Source organism: Canis lupus, unplaced genomic scaffold (assembly GCF_011100685.1).
Source record: "Canis lupus familiaris isolate Mischka breed German Shepherd unplaced genomic scaffold, alternate assembly UU_Cfam_GSD_1.0 chrUn_S1648H1841, whole genome shotgun sequence".
Taxonomy (NCBI): Eukaryota; Metazoa; Chordata; class Mammalia; order Carnivora; family Canidae; genus Canis; species Canis lupus.
Window position 1 is genome coordinate 79,040 of NW_023330492.1, and position 5,875 is coordinate 84,914.

At 46.4% G+C, this 5,875-nt stretch overlaps 1 pseudogene; it reads right to left on the reverse strand.

Moving 5' to 3' along the window:
* Window positions 1–2,928: 2,928 nt before the first annotated feature.
* Window positions 2,929–3,494, reverse strand: LOC119868856 (annotated as a pseudogene).
* Between the last annotated feature and the right edge of the window lie 2,381 nt (window positions 3,495–5,875).

Genomic DNA, 5,875 nt, shown 5'->3' on the forward strand with positions numbered 1-5,875 from the left:
CTTGAGATCCTTCACCGACCTCATCAGCCCACAGTCCTGAATGTTCTTTTTAAGAAAATCTTCTCAATGTGCATTGACTAAGACTCAATGATGATGTCACTGTGAAGACACAGGCGGAATTACGAGTATATTGTTTACAGATCTGTGCGGACTGAATGGAAAATAACGATGGAAGTGGCATTGAAAATCTCAGTGCAGTTGCACTTGGTGGCTCAGTGATTGAGCATCTACCTTTGGCTCAGGTCATTATTCCAGGGTACTGGGACCAAGACCTGCATCAGGCCCCCTGCAAGGGCCCTGCTTCACCCTCTGACTCTGTCTCTGCCTCTCTCTATGTGTCTAATGAATAAATAAATAAAACTTTTTTTAAAAAAGAATGACTTCATCTTTCATTTAAATAGACATTTAGAAACATTTTATAGAATCATTTGTCTCTTTTTTAACCTTATGATTATATCATGGGTCTGTTCATGCAGGCAGGAAAATCTGAAGGGGTGCCCATGAGTCCCCATGAGGACCCTTGTTGTATGAATTTCGCAGCTATCTGAGTGACCTGCATTGGCCGAGGTGTCTTTGAAACCAGAGTAGTGGCTGGGGACACTGGGGCCCTGGTGAGTCTCAGTAGACCATCAGCAGGTACACAGGAGGCCTCCTGGCTGCTGGAACCAGCATATGGCCACCGCTGCAGCCACTGCTCAGTGTGCAGGTGAGTCTGGCTGTTGATCCCAGGGATGCAGAGAGGGAGGGCGGCTGGGTCAGCACAGGCAGGGATGGGGAACCTGCAGACACATTCACGGGTGATGGATCAGAGGCCAGACTGAATTTCCTCAAATCTCTAAGCTAGACCAGCAGACGTAGGCTGACAGTGGCTCTGTGTCCCTGAGGTCACTCCTGACCTGTGCACTGACAGAGTTGAATGAACATTAAAGATCACAGGTCAGGGTGACAAAGTCCCTGGTCCCCTCCATGGGCTGGACTGCCCCACGCCTCCTCTTCTACTCCCCCCTCTGCCAGAAGGGCTGTCCATGCACATAGGCTCCACCCACTCACTGCCCAACCCCTCCCTGGGCCCTGATCCTGGAGCTTTGCTCACACCACACACTGAGGAGGATGGGGTTGGCTTCAGCCCTGGGAGAGCCCTGGGGGGAAGCATCTGCTGGCACCACACACAAGTCCCTGCTCAGGGTCCAGACCTGAGAGGACACAGCTGCTGAGCTCTCATCAGGGAGCAAGGGACCAGCACACAGGCCCAGGCACCCTGAGTGAAGGATCCTCACAGAGCAGCCCTGTACGGACCACAGGGCAGTCCCTCAGCGCCCCCTCCTGGTCACAGGGCACTCACCTCAGCAAGGCCCAAAGCCCTGAGAGCCCAGCTGGTTTCCAGGGCTCACCAGTTCCCTCCCCATTGGCATGGCCAGGTCTGACTCTCAGAATGGGTTCCATCTCTTGGGCATTAGAGACATGAGTTCCACATGTTCTCACAGAAATGTATTTGTGTTTTAAACTCCTGTTTTTGTCATTTTTGTGTATTTTTTTGGACTTCTATTTGCCAACATATAGTATGACACCCAGTGCTAATCTGTCAAGTGCCTCCCTCATTGGCCATCACCCAGTCACCCCGTTACCCCACCCACCTCCTCTTCCATTACTCCTTGTTCGTTTTGTACCAACATATTTGGTGTATCAGTGACAAATCCGAGAAGCACAGTGTGTTCACAGATGAGCACTAGTGTGGCTCCCATCAGGCCATATTGTATTAGAATACAGTCTACACTATAGGGACATACTCAAACCCTCATTCATTGTCTCCATCATTCATGTCTCCCTATACAGATTCTTTTCTTTTATGGACAAACCTCATTTTTTTCACATATTTTGCTGTGGAATCCACTCAGTAGGATTGTGTTGAAATATGGAAATTATATATACTACCGAAGATGGCGGAAGAGTAGTGTCCCCAAGTCACCTGTTCCCACCAACTTACCTAGATAACGTTCAAATCATCCTGAAAATCTATGAATTCGGCCTGAGATTTAAAGAGACAACAGCTGGAATGCTACGGTGAGGAGAGTTCACACTTCTATTAAGGTAGGAAAACGGAAAAAAAGAAATAAAGAAACTAAAAGCATCCAAGGGGAGGGGCCCTGAGGAGCTGGGCTGAGGCCGCAGCGAGCACCCCCAGGTCAGGAGAGCCCTGTCGGAGGAGCAGGAGCTGCACCAAACTTCCCGGATGGACAGGCGCCCACAAGGATTCAGAGCATGACCCCAGGAGGGCAGGGATGCCCTCAGGCTCCCGGGGGTACGAAAAAGCCCCTGCCCCGGGGAGAGCCCCACACCCTGTGGCTGAGCTCTCTAAAGGGCTGCAGCATGCCCCGTGGCCTGGGAGCAGCTTGGAGGGGCTCGGGTGGAGGCTCCGCAGAGAGGGGGCCGTGAGCCCGATTCCAGCAGTGCAGGCCTGGGAGCCCAGGGCGCAGGGGACACAGCCCAGGATCCGGCCTCCACCCGGGACAGGCGGAGGCGGGAAGGCCCAGGCAGGACAGCAAGGACACCTGTCGCTGGGGGCCCCAAGCTGAGCAGGTCAGGGGCCCCGCCCCAGAGCATCCAGTCCCCTGCAGACTGGGAGTTGCAGTAGTTACTGCGGGAGCTGACTCCAGGGCTGGGGAGCTGGCCACCGCCACTGCTATTGTTCCTTGTGTCACCTTGTGCCATGGACAGAGCAGGGCTGCCGGGGAAGAGGGACCTCACAGGATAAATAGCTCCCACTGAGACGACCTGGCAGGGGGCAGGACAGCTCCCCAAGTGCACAAACCTGAGAGTCAGCACAACAGGCCCCTCCCCTAGAACCAGCTAGAAGGACAGGGGAAGAGCAAGTTTTTTATTTTTTATTTTTTGTCAAATGATCCTTTGTTAAAATATTTTTCTTTGTAGTCACCTCGCTGGGCATTCCACTGCATAACTATTGATGTCATCTATGATGTCATGAGGGTTACGGCAACCAACATTGCAGCCCACAGACTGGGCAGTCCCCAGGATCTCTTTAATGGTTCCAGAGAGTTCTCTGGCTAGAGATCGGTGTCACATCTGTCAGGCAATATTGACAAGCTCATCAAAAGTGATATTTCCACTGTGCTTAATGTTTTTCTGCTGCTTTCTGTCTCTTGGTGGTTCCTTCAGGGCTTTGATAATCAGGGCAGAGGCAGAAGGTATCACTTCAATCTGGGCCTGTCTGTTCTGAATGATCAGTTTCACTGTAATCCTTAGACCCTTCCAATAACCGGCTGTCTTGACGATGTCATAACCAACCTTTTTTGGAGACAGACCCGGCAGTCGATCTTCAGGGCCAGGGCAGACATGGCACTGACCTCGCCACTGGTGCACCTCAAGAACATGACGTTGATCTCATTGGGATCGAACTTAGGCGGCATGGTGGAGGCAGCTGGTGTCGGATGACCCTGGATTCAGGAGGACCAAAGACAGTTGCACCTTTGCCTCCTCTGAGCCTAAAGCCAAAAGCAGAAGAGCAAGTTCTTGACCAAGCAGTGCTGGAAAACCACAGGGGAAATCGGGGGACTTCCAGTATACAGAACAGGGGATACCCCTCCTTGTTTTGTTTTGTTTTTTGTTTTTTTCTTTGTTTGTTTCTGCTTGGTTTGGTTTGTTTTGGTATGGTTTTTTGTTCTTTATTTGTTATACCTTATTTTTTTTCCATTCCATTTTCCAGTATAACTTGATTTTAGCCACTCTGCACTGAGCAAAATGACTAGAAGGAAGAACTCACCACAAAAGAATCAGAAACAGTACTCTCTCCCACAGAGTTACAGAATTTGTATTTTTTTTAAAATTTTTTATTGGAGTTCAATTTGCCAACATATAGCATAACACCCAGTGCTCATCTGAAGTACCCCCCTCAGTGCCAATCACCAAGTCAACTCAAACCCCTGCCCAAATCCCTTCCACTACCCCTTGTTCATTTCCCAGAGTTAGGTATCTCTCATGTTTTGTCACCCTCACTGATATTTTCACTCATTTTCTCGCCAAATTACAGAATTTGGATTACAATTCGATGTCAGAAAGCCAATTCAGAACCACAATTATAAAGCTAGTAGTGGCTCTGGAAATAAAAGCATAAAGTATTCAAGAGACTACATGACTGCAGAATTTAGATTTAATCAGGCCGAAATTAAAAATCAATTAAATGAGATGCAATCCAAACTGGAGGTCCTAACAACAAGGGTTAAGGACGTAGAAGAACAAGTGAATGACATAGAAGACAAGCTGATGCCAAGGAAGGAAGTTGAGGAAAAAAGAGAAAACCAATAAAAAGATCATGAGGAAAGGTTAAGGGAAATAAATGACAGCCTCAACAGGAAAAATCTACGTTTAATTGGGGTTCCAGAGGGTGATGAAAAGGATAGAGGAGCAGAAAGTGTCTCTGAACAAAACGTAGATGAGAACTTCCCTAACATTGGGAGGGAAACAGGCATTCAGATCCAGGAGATAGAAAGATTCCCCCTAAAATAAAAAAATAAATAAAAATTCAACACCTCGACATTCAATAGGGAAACTTGCAAATTCCAAAGATAAAGGAAAAATCCTTAAAGCAGCAAGAAATAAGAAATCCCTAAACTTTATGGGGAGAAGTATTAGGTTAACAGAAGACCTTTCCACAGAGACAGGGCAAGCCAGAAAGGGCTGGCAGGATATATTCAGGGTCCTATATGAGAAGAACATGCAGCCAAGAATACTTTATCCAGCAAGACTCACACTCAGAATAGAAGGAGAGATAAAGAGCTTCCAAGATAGGCAGGACCTGAAAGAATATGTGACCACCAAACCAGCTCTGCAAGAAATATTAAGGGGGACTCTGTAAAAGAAAGAGGAAGTCCAAGGGAACATTCCACAAAAACAGGGACTGAATAAGCATCATGATGACACTAAATTCATATCTTTCAATAGTAACCCTGAACGTGAATGGGCTTAATGACCCCATCAAAAGGCGCAGGGATTCAGACTGGATAAAAAAGCAGGACACATCTATTTGCTGTCTACAAGAGACTCATTGTAGACATAAGGACACCTGCAGCCTGAAAAGAAAGGTTGGAGAACCATTTACCATTCAAATGATCCTCAAAAAAAGCAGGGGTTGCCATCCTTATATCAAATAAACTAAAGTTTATTCCAAAGACTGTAGTAAGAGAGGAAGAGGGACACGATATCATACTTAAAGGATATATCCAACAAGAGGACTTAAAAATCATGAATATTTATGCCCCGAATGTGAGAGCTGCCAAGTATATCAATCAATTAACAACCAAAGTTAAGACATACTTAGATAATAAATCACTTATACTTGGTGTCTTGAACACAACGCTTTCTAGAATCGACACATATTCTAAGTACAACATCTCCAAAGACACAAGAGCTTTAAATGATACACTGGACCAGATGGATTTCACAGATATTTATAGAACTTTACATCCAAATGCAACTGAATACACATTCTTCTCAAGTGCACACGGAACGTTCTCCAGAATAGACCACATAATGGGTCATAAATCAGATCTTAATCAATACTAAAATTGAGAATGTCCCCTGCATATTTTCAGACCATAATGCTTTGAAACTAGAACTAAATCACAAGAAGTTTGAAAGGATTACAAACACATGGAGGTTAAGGACCAACCTGCTACAAAAAGAAAGGGTCAACCAGGAAATTAGGGAAGAATTAAAAAGATTCATGGAAACTGATGAGAATGAAGATACAACCTTTCAAAATCTTTGGGATACAGCAAAAGGACTCCAGAGGGGGAAATGCATCGCAATACAAGCATCCATCCAAAAACTGGAAAGAACTCAAGTACAAAAGTTAACCTTG